General features: G+C 35.5%; 1 protein-coding gene across 1 annotated transcript in view; it reads right to left on the bottom strand.

Annotated features, from left to right (window-relative positions):
• LOC125242026 (alkylglycerol monooxygenase-like) overlaps window positions 1-12,852 on the bottom strand; it is a 69,289-nt gene extending 56,437 nt beyond the window's left edge. Inside the window, exon 1 of the mRNA XM_048150729.1 lies at window positions 12,642-12,852. The gene's annotated coding sequence lies outside the window, so the exon portion shown is untranslated. The remainder of the gene's footprint in view (window positions 1-12,641) is intronic.
• Window positions 12,853-14,499: the final 1,647 nt, after the last annotated feature.

Genomic DNA, 14,499 nt, shown 5'->3' with positions numbered 1-14,499 from the left:
GAACCTTAGCTCGGACCATCGAATATGAAACTTATAAACTTCTTTATACCCTTGTGTATACTTATATAACTTATAAAGTTCTTTATACACAAGGGTATAAAGAAGTTTATAACCAGGTGCTCCATGACACCATTGCACCAATCTGTCGCCAGCACTGCTACACTTCAACGGCCAAGTCACACAACATCCATACTAATATTATAAATGGGAAAGTGTGTGTGTCTGTTTGTTTGTCCATCTTTCACGGCAAAACGGAGCGACGTATTGACGTGATTTTTTAAGTGGAGATAGTTGAAGGGATGGAGAGTGACATAGGCTACTTTTTGTCTCTTTTTATATCCCCCCACTTCCTTAGAATGGAGGATGGAAGTTTGTGGAGAGATTTTCGAATTTAACGCGAGCAAAGCCGCGGGCAAAGGCTAGTTAACTATAATAATAAAGAAATCGCAGTAAGGAACTTTATGTAGATTTCATTACTTTTTAGAGATAAACAAGCAGCTCCATCGAGACGGTTATTTTTAACACGCTTTTATTAGGTCGTCGTGTATGTAACTATGTATGTAATGGAATCTAAGGAAGCTAATTTAACCATCTTCCAGGAGTCGTAGCGTAATGAAAATTGGCAGCTGTATGTAGTTCCGATGACAATACAATAATATGGTACTGTTGAGCTGATCTGATGATGGAGTCGGAAGATATGAACTGGAACTACATGATGGAACATCGTATCATAGCCGTTTTTGGGTTTCTTAGAAAAGTCTTGTAATGAACTTTGACTACAATTAGGTTTCAAGGTCTGATGATGAAGCCGAAAGATATGAACTGGAACTACATGATGGAACATCGTATCATAGCTGTTTTTGGGTTTCTTAGAAAAGTCTTGTAATGAACTTTGACTACGATTAGGTTTCAAGGTCTGATGATGGAGCCGGAAGATATGAACTGGAACTACATGATGGAACATCGTATCATAGCTGTTTTTGGGCTTCTTAGGAAAGTCTTGTAATGAACTTTGACTACAATTAGGTTTCAAGGTCTGATGATGGAGCCAGAAGATATGAGCTGGAACTACATGATGGAACATCGTATCATAGCTGTTTTTGGGCTTCTTAGAAAAGTCTTGTGATGAACTTTGACTACGATTAGGTTTCAAGGTCTGATGATGGAGCCGGAAGATATGAACTGGAACTACATGATGGAACATCGTATCATAGCTGTTTTTGGGCTTCTTAGAAAAGTCTTGTAATGAACTATGACTACGATTAGGTTTCAAGGCCTGATGATGGTGCCGGAAGATAAGAACAGAAAAAAGGGGGGGGCTCAAGGGGGGAAGCATAAAAGAAAGATCAACGTTGTATTTAAAATAAGTTGGGTTAAGGTTTTCTTGTGATCCTTAAGAGTAAAGAAAAGGGGGGCTCGGGGGGCGAAGCCCCCCGCATGAAAGTAAGATCAACGTAGTATTTAAGATAAGTCGGGTTAGCGTTTTCTTGTGACCTTTAAGGGCAAACAAAGGGGGGCTCGGGGGGCGAAGCCCCCGCATAAAAGAAAGATAAACGTTGTATTTAAAATAAGTTGGGTTAGGGTTTTCTTGTTACCGTTAAGAGTAACGAAAAGGGGGGGCTCGGGGGGCGAAGCCCCCCACATAAAAGAAAGATTAACGTAGTATTTAAAATAAGTTGGGTTAGCGTTTTCTTGTGACCTTTAAGAGCAAACAAAGGGGGGCTCGGGGGGCGAAGCCCCCCGCATAAAAGAAAGATCAACGTTGTATTTAAAATAAGTTGGGTAATGGTTTTCCTGTGACCCTTAAGAGCAAATAAAGGGGGGCTCGGCAAATAAGAAATACTTAAATTTTGTTTGAATTAGTTGAAATGTCACAATATTTTCTAATCGAGTCAATCAAAATCCCACTAGCTGAGAGCTTCAAAACAATGTATTGCGAAAGTATGTCTCTCTAATGTCTTCAAAAAGTCCGCGATGGCACATGTCTATATTGTCTATCTTTTACGGATAACTTACTAGGTATAAACATTTTTATGATAATGGAATCTAAGGAATCTAATTTAACCATCTTCCAGGAGTCGTAGCGTAATGAAAATTGGCAGCTATATGTAGTTCCGATGACAATACAATAATATGGTACTGTTGAGCTGATCTGATGATGGAGTCGGAAGATATGAACTGGAACTACATGATGGGACATCGTATCATAGCCGTTTTTGGGTTTCTTAGAAAAGTCTTGTAATGAACTTTGACTACAATTAGGTTTCAAGGTCTGAAGATGAAGCCGAAAGATATGAACTGGAACTACATGATGGAACATCGTATCATAGCTGTTTTTGGGTTTCTTAGAAAAGTCTTGTAATGAACTTTGACTACGATTAGGTTTCAAGGTCTGATGATGGAGCCGGAAGATATGAACTGGAACTACATGATGGAACATCGTATCATAGCTGTTTTTGGGCTTCTTAGGAAAGTCTTGTAATGAACTTTGACTACAATTAGGTTTCAAGGTCTGATGATGGAGCCACAAGATATGAGCTGGAACTACATGATGGAACATCGTATCATAGCTGTTTTTGGGCTTCTTAGAAAAGTCTTGTAATGAACTTTGACTACGATTCGGTTTCAAGGCCTGATGATGGTGCCGAAAGATAAGAACAGAAAAAAGGGGGGGGGGGGCTCAAGGGGGGAAGCATAAAAGAAAGATCAACGTTGTATTTGAAATAAGTTGGGTTAAGGTTTTCTTGTGATCCTTAAGAGTAAAGAAAAGGGGGCTCGGGGGCGAAGCCCCCGCATAAAAGAAAGATTAACGTAGTATTTAAAATAAGTTGGGTTAGCCTTTTGAGCAAACAAAGGGGGCTCGGGGGCGAAGCCCCCGCTTAAAAGAAAGATCAACGTTGTATTTAAAATAAGTTGGGTTAGCGTTTTTTTGTGACCTTTAGGAGCAAACAAAGGGGGAGCTCGGGGGCGAAGCCCCCGCATGAAAGAAAGATCAACGTTGTATTTAAAATAAGTTGGGTTAAGGTTTTCTTGTGATCCTTAAGAGTAAAGAAAAGGGGGCTCGGGGGCGAAGCCCCCGCATGAAAGAAAGATCAACGTAGTATTTAGAATAAGTTGGGTTAGCGTTTTTTGTGACCTTTAAGAGCAAACAAAGGGGGGCTCGGGGGCGAAGCCCCCGCATGAAAGAAAGATCAACGTAGTATTTAAGATAAGTCGGGTTAGCGTTTTCTTGTGACCTTTAAGAGCAAACAAAGGGGGGCTCGGGGGGCGAAGCCCCCCGCATAAAAGAAAGATAAACGTTGTATTTAAAATAAGTTGGGTTAGAGTTTTATTGTTACCCTTAAGAGTAAGGAAAAAGGGGGCTCGGGGGGCGAAGCCCCCCGCATAAAAGAAAGATTAACGTAGTATTTAAAATAAGTTGGGTTAGCTTTTTCTTGTGACCTTTAAGAGCAAACAGAGGGGGGCTCGGGGGGCGAAGCCCCCCGCATAAAAGAAAGATCAACGTTGTATTTAAAATAAGTTGGGTAATGATTTTCCTGTGACCCTTAAGAGCAAATAAAGGGGGGCTCGGCAAATAAGAAATACTTAAATTTTGTTTGAATTAGTTGAAATGTGACAATATTTTCTAATCGAGTCAATCAAAATCCCACTAGCTGAGAGCTTCAAAACAATGTATGGCGAAAGTATGTCTCTCTAATGTCTTCAAAAAGTCCGCGATGGCACATGTCTATATTGTCTATCTTTTACGGATAACTTACTAGGTATAAACATTTTTATGATAATACCGTAATAAGGTAGCCGCTAGTTATTATTAAGTAGCAATTAGCAATAAGTACACGTTAAGCCACAAATGGCATGTAAAATCCGCCTACTTGAAATAAATTTATGTATAAATGTTAAAAGTATTATTAATGACTAAAAAGTATAAAATAAATTAATAGTTTAAAAAACACTATAAAACACGCTTTTATAAATGCACGTAAAAGCCAAAAATAAATTATGGATCGTTCAAGTTGTCTCTATTTGTGAGCTGAAGTTTAAAAACTATGTGCTTTTAATTATAATATTTGATTGTAAAAGCGTGGGGCGCTGGAAAAGGAACAATTTCATTCGCCAGCAAGTTCGGATTAGTATTTGTTTACAAGAAAGTCTTTCCTAGTCCAGCGCCCCACGCTTTTACAATCAAATATTATAATTAAAAGCACATAGTTTTTAAACTTCAGCTCACAAATAGAGACAACTTGAACGATCCATAATTTATTTTTGGCTTTTACGTGCATTTATAAAAGCGTGTTTTATAGTGTTTTTTAAACTATTAATTTATTTACAGAATGTTTTTGGTGGGATATACATTGTCTTAGTCCGTTTTCACATTATCCGATCCGATATCGGATGTCGGAAGGATTTAAATGGAAAAAATCCAAGATAGCGCCTATATTGTATGGGGTATAAGTCCTACATCCGATATCGGATCGGATAATGTGAAAACGCATTTAGTCTCATTAATTATTACTTATGTCAGAGTTTCACTAATTATTTATTTTTATTCATTTATTATCTCAGTTTAGGTTTATACGAGTATAATACTTATAAAAATATATTACCAAAACAATACAAACTATCATTAATTTATTATAAAAACGTAAACCAAAGTGCCACGCCTAGTCGGCCAGTGCATGGCCTACGCTGCCGATGGTTAGGGTGCTCGGAGTGACATACAAGAAACGCTGAACTATCCGCGTTGTGTCCAAGACGAAGCCTGACCGACGAAGCTAGCAAGTCTCTCTACATGTTAGCTGAAATACTGTCAAACCGTTCACTGTGATTACTCAGATTATTATAAGCAAAATGATCTTCGAATGAACTTTCTGGACAATTGAGATGCATGGGCGCAGTCGAAACCAGCTCGTTCCTTCAACCGAGTCCCGTTGAAAATCGGAAAGATTATTTTCCTTAGCACATTTAATGTTTACAAATTGGATTCGCCTTCTGTCACCTAAACTGGTAAATTTATGTATGAGGTCATTGGTAATACAATTATTAATTTATACAGTTATTAATTCTGTATCCCTACTCGCATTGCTGCTGCGATTCTAAAATATTTAATATCCATATTATGAATATTCAATAAATCATACAATGACATTTGTGATGTGACATGGATGTCACATCTGTTGGCACAATGATTGCGTTTTGTTGAACGTATTTGAGTTCAACATGTAGGTTTATTATCACTAAGTATATTATATTAATGAACAACGAAACGGATGTGACATTTTCCTAGTCCACCAACGTCATCTAGTCATTTTATTTGGCAATAATTAGACAACATGCGAACAAACTTAGCCAGCGAAGCGATCACAACTACGTCGAGGCCGACCAAAAAATATAATTTCTAAAAATTGTGTTTTGAGCCAATATTTTGATATTAAAATAAAGTTTTTTGATAGTTATTCATAGTATAATATAAAAACAAGTAAAGATATGGGTGAAAATATGTTTTTTTCCACTCCCGGGTTACGAAACAACGCCATCTAGTTTTAAAGCAAAAACTAAGCTTTTTTCAGGGGTACGCTTTTTTGTATGGGCTATATCAGTCTAGTATTAAATGGTCCTTGGTATACATAATATATGTAATATTTATTATAGTATAATCTTTGTGTTATAACTTTCACATCATAAATATGTATATTATACCTAGGACATTATTAGTGTTATTACACGGATTGATAAAGTTCCACGGTAAAAGTCAAGAGAACTAACTATCTGAGTCTGTCACATAAACAAATGCCCGTACTGTGACTCGAGCCTGGAGCATCGGCTTAGAAGGAATTACCAACTAGACCAGACGCGTCATCAAATATAATGACGCCTTTCAATTCTGGAATATTATGCGGTACGGTCGAAAAACTGTACACGAAGTTAATTAAGAGTTAATTATTGCCGAGTTAATTACTTATTCATACTTCTACTTGCGTTATTACAGTATTCCTGACGGCTCATCGGAGCCTGGGGTTCACTTTGACAATCCTAATGCTAAGATTTGGCGTAGGCACTAGTTTTAGGAAAGCCACAGTCATTTTGACCTTCCAACGAGAAGGTACGAGTAACTAGGCCTTATTGGGATTTGTCAGGTTTCCTCACGATGTTTTCCTTCACCAAAAAGCAACTGGCAAATATCAAATGACAAATATCAACATTTCGCACATAAATTCCGAAAAATTCATCGGTACGAGCCGGGTTTTGAACCCGCGACCTCCGTATAATATAATATGTATGAATTAAGTAATATGAAAACCAAACCTGACACATGTCAAGGGTTTGACATGATAGTTAATCGTTATTGATAATTGCGAAATTATATTTGTACACAATAAACATTGCATTTTTATTTCAATTGAAACTTTGATACTTACCTACGCTACTACGATTAGTTAAGAATGTACCTACATATGTTAAAAGTGTTTTGTATTGAAAGGCGTCATTGTACATTTGATGACGGGTCAGTCAGGGGCCCATTTCTCGAAGCTACAAGTTACAATTTTACAAGTAGTCAATGTCTGGGGCCCGTTTCTCGAAAGGTACAAGCCTTGTATTACAAGTGTGTTTCCATGACAACCCATACGATTTGACAGTTCGCGCACTTGTAATACAAGGCTTGTACCTTTCGAGAAATGGGCCCCTGGTATGACAAGTTCGCTTGTAACTTGTAACTTTCAGTATTGAGAAATGGGCCCTCCAGGTACATAGTTGGTAATAACCCTGCCTTCTAAGCCAGTGCTCCAGGCTCGAATCGCAGTACGGGCATTTGTTTATGTGGCAAGCACAATAGTTATTTGTTATACAAGGGGGCAAAGTTGTATTTTAACGCCGAGTGTGGAATTGAAAAACGAGCAAGTGAAAGGATTCTATAGTTGAACCACGAGCGAAGCGAGTGGTTCGAAAATAGAATCCTGAACTTGCGAGTTTTTTTAACACACGAGAAGTAAAATACATTTGCACCCGAGTGTAACACAAAACTTTCCCCTCACTATAGCGAGGAAACTACAACTCAAAAAAATGCGTTTATCACTTCTTCCAGTAGTTCCACAGGTGGTAAATCATCTTTATTACTAGATTCATACATACACACATACAATCACGCCTGTATCCCATAAAGGGGTAGGCAGAGCACATGAAACTACTAAAGCTTCAGGGCCACTCTTGGCAAATAAGGGGTTAAAAGAAAACGAAACTGTGGCATTGCAGTGACAGGTTGCCAGCCTCTCGCCTACACCACAATTTAACCCATATCCCATAGTCGCATAGTCGCGTTATTACTAGATTCACCTACTTTTATCAATTTTAAAGCAGTTAAATTGACTTTATTCAAGGTGAAATTACTTTACCCACTAGTGGATAAAATGCGTTTTTACCCGCTGGTATTAAAGGACAAAACACGTGTTTCCGAGCTAGTGAGGGGAAAATATATTTTCACCACACCAACTGGTAAAGGCTTTCTTTGCTATTCGAAAACAAATAGCAAAATTGCATTTTATCCACAAGGGTGCAAAGTAATTTCATACAAATTTTAACTCGATGTCTTAATCTGGCTGCTACATTTTAGCTATAAATAATGATTTTAAATCATAAATATTGAATAAATTGATGGATTTCATTTATTTTGATGGTTTATAGTCAGTATTTTGTTCGTGTTGGTGTGGTGAAAAATTTTGTGTTTCACTCGGTGGCAAAGTTTGTTTAACCTTCGTGCCTTGATACCCTCGCAACGCTCAAGATTCCACTTTTTGAACCACTCGCTACGCTCGCGGTTCAATATTGGAATCTTTCGCTTGCTCTGGTATCAATATTGGCACGTACGGAAAAACAACTACTTTGCCCCTTGTAAAACAAATAACTATTGTTCACGAGTTCTCTTGACTTTTGCTTACGTTAGCAACTTATTATTAATCTGTGCTTTTACCGTGGAACTTTATCAATCCGTGTAATAACACTAATAATGTCCTAGGTATAATATACATATTTATGATGTGAAAGTTATAACACAAAAATTATACTATAATAAATATTACATATATTATGTATACTAAATATACAATTGAATTTAAGTCGATGTAATACCTTATGAGATTTTTCCGCAATTTCATATAAACACAAAACATTGCTATTCACATATTTCAGGCGCTAACGAAATCGCGTACTAACCGCGATAACCAAAAATTTTAATGTGTGAAAAATAATGTATAAGGCCACTTTTTAAAAGGAATAAACAACTTATTCACGGGTATGTAACAGGTACATTCTTGTGATAGTTAAATTATATCTTGAAGTCAGTGATATGAGCGGGTACAGCCGTGGTCCGGCTGGGGAGTAGTACTCCCCAGCCGGACCCCTTTAAATGCATATTTCTGGCAAACTACTGAGGTACATGCAATTTCCGACGAGGTACAAGGGGTATATCAGAGGTACATTCCACCATGGTAATCTGAGCACAATAAAGCGTGGTGGTCCGGCTGCAGAGTATCACGCCAAAAGGTACCCTTATTTGTATATTTTACATATTTTTTATGATGCGTGTGAAGAAAAACTTTGTGTGTAACACGAGGCGTATTAATATTGAAAACTCGAGTCTTTAAATCACTCTTTAGCAATAATCTTTCGCCCCATGTTATAATTACTAATTAATACATTCTTTTTAACCCCCGACGCAAAAACGAAGGGGTGTTATAAGTTTGACGTGTCTGTCTGTCTGTCTGTCTGTCCGTCTGTCCGTCTGTCCGTCTGTCCGTCTGTCTGTCTGTCTGTCTGTCTGTCTGTCTGTCTGTCTGTCTGTCTGTCTGTTTGTCTGTCTGTGTGTGTGTCTGTCTGTGGCATCGTAGCTCCCGAACGGATGAACCGATTTCGATTTAGTTTTTTTTATTTGAAAGCTGTGTTAGTCGGGAGTGTTCTTAGCCATGTTTCATGAAAATCGGTCCACTAGGTCGCGGTCGGGGGTTTTTTCAAAATTTTAATTTTGTGGTTAGGTTATGGTTATTCCGATTTTGGTATTGGCGGCTAACAATAAGTAAGAAAAGTATTCCTAAAGATGTTTTAAAAGAGACACATGTCACATAAAATAAACAATAAACAATTAAAAAAATATGGTTATGGATAATACTCCCTTTATTATTACTAATTAAACACAAAACCATATAAACTAATAAGACCTAAAACAATAACATGAAAACTAAACTAAACCTATGAATAAAATTAAACCTACGAGGGACGTCCAAAAAGTAATGAGAATGGATATGTTCCTGTATCTTGATTTAATTTTTCTTAACTTGTCCATGTAGCAGTAGACTTATATTGACCGGGATATAGACCGTGATTACCTTTTTGATTTTTGTCGAGCTCCCGATATTTCGACGCAGTTGCATGCATCATGATCACGGAAAACTGACGAAGGCGGGTGGATGTTAAAGTTGTATAGACAGCGCGCGATCTACCCTCCTTCGCGCGCGTCGGCTGCGTTCACTTTCAGCGTTACCACTGGTCGCGTTCACACTCGATGGTCTGTCCAAACACACTATACTCACAGTGTCACTACGTTTGTTCAATTCTGACTTCACCGGTTTTTTACACAAACAAATCACTGGATTCCATACATTAGATAGTTTGAAGCCATCCTCACGATTGAAATTTTTATATTTGTGAATCTCAATGGCTTCTCTTACCAATCTCGGTATGTAGTGGCGTTCCGTCGAAATTACCTTAGGACTATGCAACTCGATCCAATGATTTGCACCCGACTCAATGAGATGTTGAGCAATAGCAGACTTGCAAAAAGGTAATCACGGTCTATATCCCGGTCAATATAAGTCTAATGAAAATAACCGTGAATCATTCAAAACTCATGTAGCAGTACTCGTTAAAGTGAAATTGCATAATTCAAATTTTTACTACTTTCATTTGTTTTTCTTTGATATGTAAATAATTGACACAAGGGGGGGGATGAACATTTTCAGTAAAATAAGAGCATGTTTACATGGATATTTGACATGTCGTGAGTTCATTTCTGACATGAATATCAAAAATAATCATACTTTAAATTAAAGCTGGGTTTATCCTTTGTTAGTAACATCAATAAAAAAAGTTCGTATAGATACATTTTCAAACGGTATGGTATCCAAAAAAACTCTAGGTGCTGTTTTGGGTCATGTTCACGATTTTTACAGATTATCACGAAAATTGAGAATATAGATTGGACACAAAATTACGTTAGTATTAAAGAAGAACATACAATCATTTTAATATTAAAAAAATGATTAGTTACATTAAAAACATTTTGAACAAACAAATAATAATATTTTTGGCCTTCAAAATGACAGTCGACAGGGCCGAACCCTCAAATTGCCGAGGGTGCTGCTCAAGTTAGTGTATTTAAAGCTACAAGTGACATACCTAATATTGAAGGTAATATAAGGATCATTAATATTTTATACCCGACCTTTAAATAAAATTGTAAAATAATCGCTACTCTGAAGTTTAATGAAGTGAAGTGCTTACTGACATGGTATTTAGACTATCGTTAAGATTTTAATTTTTAAAGGGGGCAAACAAATAATAATTGAAAAAATTAAATATGTAAATAAATCACAAAAGAGTTACTTTTAATTATAAAAATATAAGGATACTCACATTCTTATGTTTTAATACTCATTCTCATTACTTATTGAACGCCCCTCGTATAAATAAAAGATACTTTTTTGGACCATAAATTCGTCTGACTTTAAGTCTTAACTTGTCAAAGAAAGGTCTTTGGCTAATTACTAATTGCAATATAAATAAAGTATAATTCAAAGAAATTATATACATAATACCCTGATAACGAAACCTTGACCCGTTCTAGATTATCGTGTTAAATAATAAATTCTGCTGCAAAATTTGACTATAGTTTCATAACGTTAAAATTCAAAATTGTTTACAAAGAGAGCTGGTGCCTAGCCAGTGTCACAATCGTGTGCACTTCTTAAGCGAATCTTAGTAAGCTCTCTCTATCGCTCTTCTGTAGTGGCGCGATAGAGCCAGACTGCTTCGATCGCCACGCAGCGATAACGATTGCCACTTTGTCTAGGGTGACCGTAAACACTATCGTAATCTTTTGAGTGAAAAGCACTTGTGTTAGTACAGAACATACATTGTTATCACTAAGAAATTAACTGTCGTACTGTAAATGAACCATTAACAAATATTTTCACGAGAAAATGATAAGAATGAGAATTTGTATCATTTTACTGTTACCCACCTGTTGCCATGTTACCAAGTTTGATTATAATATATCAACTACTAGGTATACAAACTTTGTAAAAAAGCCTATAAATATACCTAAACATTATTATACTTAGTATTTATTTTCTTTCTTAGGCTAGGTATTTTTATAATATGATTATAAAAGTAAAATACAAAACCACATACAAAACAATACAAAATATATAAACACATTATAAAAAACCTAACCTAGGGTGCCGCCAGCAGCGGGGCAGGGCCCAAGCTGCCGGTGGTTAGGGCTGCAGAGAGAGGAACCGTCGGACTATCCGCGCTGTGTCCAAGATCACCGCCTTCTGCATCTGGCCCTTGATCCAGCCACCTAGCGAGTCTCTTAAGATGTTGGTCGAGATGTTATTTCCTTTATTATTATTATTATAAATGGGCTTACTCTTGGCCACAGACTAGCCGAAGGCAAACATGCAGTTCGAAAAGCTTTTTCTTCGTATTTTTCCGGAAACGTTCGTATTTGTCATGCTAGTTCAAACAGTGTCAATGCGTCTTGCACTGAGACTGACTGAAATAGCATGACACGTTCGTACGTTTCCGTAACGATACGAAGGCAAATCTTTTCGCACTACATAGCACAAGAAATATGAAGTTGAATGTGAAGTCCCAAATACATAGTGGGCTAACATGGAGACATAAGAGGAGACCTGTGCCCAGCAGTGGGACACATGTGGCTCAATATGTTTTTTATTTGAGGTTAACCGGTATTGAAATATATCACTTTCAAACCTTTTTTATAATTTAGATCAATGATCAATTACCAAGTCACCGTGCGATTATATTAATCTATCAAAACAATGCAATCTTGTCATAAAATCATAAACAGAATTTAAAATATTTCTCATTTTCTTAAGACTTGATTCGATTAAGATTAAAGAAAACAGAGATAACACTCACAAAGAAGATAAAAGTGCCTGGTACTGTAAATAAAGCACTTTTGTATTAAGATAAAATAAACAATGAAAGTTCGCGATATTTAAAATGTAAACGCTTATTAAATAAATTGAAAACGTTTATTATTTTTATGTATGTAATTACCTCTAAATAATAAATATGACAGCTTTAAAAATATCATTTACGTAGAATGAAATGGTATAAAACAACTAAATTAAGCAAGTACACTACATGTGCCCTTATTATCTAATCTTAAATATGCATAAAAACATCAACGCGTGAAACACGGTTGAACAACACGCACTATAAAACGTTTTCTTAAGAAATAAGTAACTTCCCGTGCTATATTAAGTCTATAATTTTCTTAAAATAGTATTAATTTATGTAAAACAATTAAAATTACAAGTACTACGTATTAAAAAAATACTCACCAATAATATTCACACACTTGCAACACAAACTGTCAGTACACAACACTCACACCTAACATAATGTTAATCCCAAGATATCCTATCAAACTTAACCCTTAACCGCGCTAATTAAAACCAATTGACAATTTCAATTGATAATCAATTTCAATTGGTAAATCAATTTGAAAATAGAACGTACGATTGATCGAGCACCGCGGCGGCAAACAAATGAATGCATGCGACGCGGTGAGTGGGTCGTATTTGTATAAATAGCCGGACGTGTGTTGTTAACACTTCGTTTGCTGCTATATTGACAATGCAGATTTTTCGCTGATGAATTTTGTGCCAGATATTTAGTTATTTTTTTAAATTTATATTTTGAGTTTTAATTTCAGCAACTGACGTCGTTAGTATGTATTGCTACATTTATCTCGTTTTTTGAACAAAGACTGAATTGAGGTGGAATGCTGGTGTATCAAGCCTTTAAACCCTTATGTAAATATTGTTATTGTGACACATTTTAATTGTTTTTATTATTAATTTATATCATATCCTTATATCTAATTTTAAATGTATTTTAATTATTTGCTTCAGCTACTAAATGTTGCACAAAACCAAATTCAAGCATCACTGTATAAAATTCTGTAATGTCAGAAAAAGACTTAAAAAAAAAATTTCTTCGTCTATCTTTTTTACATTACAAAGTTTATTTGTAAATGTTGGTATAATTTTTCAATAAAACACTTTTTTAAATATTGCTTCTAGTATGAGGATCAACTTAACACCTAAAACACAAAATTGATAAAGTTGAATCCAATCGATAAATAATTTAGGAACTTAAATTAAATGTTACGGAGATGTGCGAGATGATTACCAATTTATTGCCAAGAAAAAGTGTTAGTAACATGTTATATTTTCCAGTTCTCTCAAACAATTTTGTCTGTTACGTATATTTTATTAATATGTTCATCCAAACATTTACTTACAGTAAAGATAAAGGTTTGGACAGAAAAAAGAACAGCGCTGTGATATCGCCATACTTGCGGAAAAAGCTAATGAAATGTTGTACCTATTTTGTTATATTGTTAAACTATATTTTATAGGTATTTTAATTTCCTTTGAAAATACTTTTTTAACCGTCCAATTTGTTAATCAAAGGAATTAATCTTTAAGTCTAGGATATAATTTTATTTTAATAATTTACAATGGCAAGTCAAATCCTTTCATAAAATAAGGAAACAATGATTGTTTTTTGTTGCTGTCCATTTTTTTTACTTTTGCGATAGTGTCAATTTCATAGTTACATATTTGCATTAAAAACATTTAACTTATCATGATATAAATTGGTTAATCATTGTGTTTAATAAATCTAATTATTTAACAAAGATTAACACCAATTTGATAATAAGTCGGTTCGACTCCGCAGCGGCAGGGTTGATGATATTATTACCACAAGCGGTGCCGGTGTTTGCTTTCTGATAATACCTACCAATAAACTTGTGTTTATTATTTCTTTTAGGAATAGTCTCGAATTATAATGTTTACTACTTACCCAAAAGCGGAGTTATTTAGGTAGGATTAAAATAAAATTAAAATCTTAGAAAATTTTGGATATTATAATTGATACAAATAATATGTTTTACATATTTCTTGATGATATTATCACTGACAGAAAAAATCAGTTGCAAATATATATACATATGTCATAATTATGGTGGTGGTGTCAGCTTCTCAACACTTTCGCACTGTCATCGGAATGGTGTAATGCAGCTTTAAAAACATACAACTATCAGCTTAAGTCATATTATTAAAAATGCGCGTAATATTTATCTATTGATTTATAGTAATCGATTATATGGTAATAGGAAAATGTCAATGA

The sequence above is a fragment of the Leguminivora glycinivorella genome, unplaced genomic scaffold, assembly GCF_023078275.1.
Source record: "Leguminivora glycinivorella isolate SPB_JAAS2020 unplaced genomic scaffold, LegGlyc_1.1 Scaffold3, whole genome shotgun sequence".
Classification (NCBI taxonomy): domain Eukaryota; kingdom Metazoa; phylum Arthropoda; class Insecta; order Lepidoptera; family Tortricidae; genus Leguminivora; species Leguminivora glycinivorella.
Note: the sequence above shows the minus strand (reverse complement) of the source record. Positions and strands in the feature narration are given on the sequence as shown.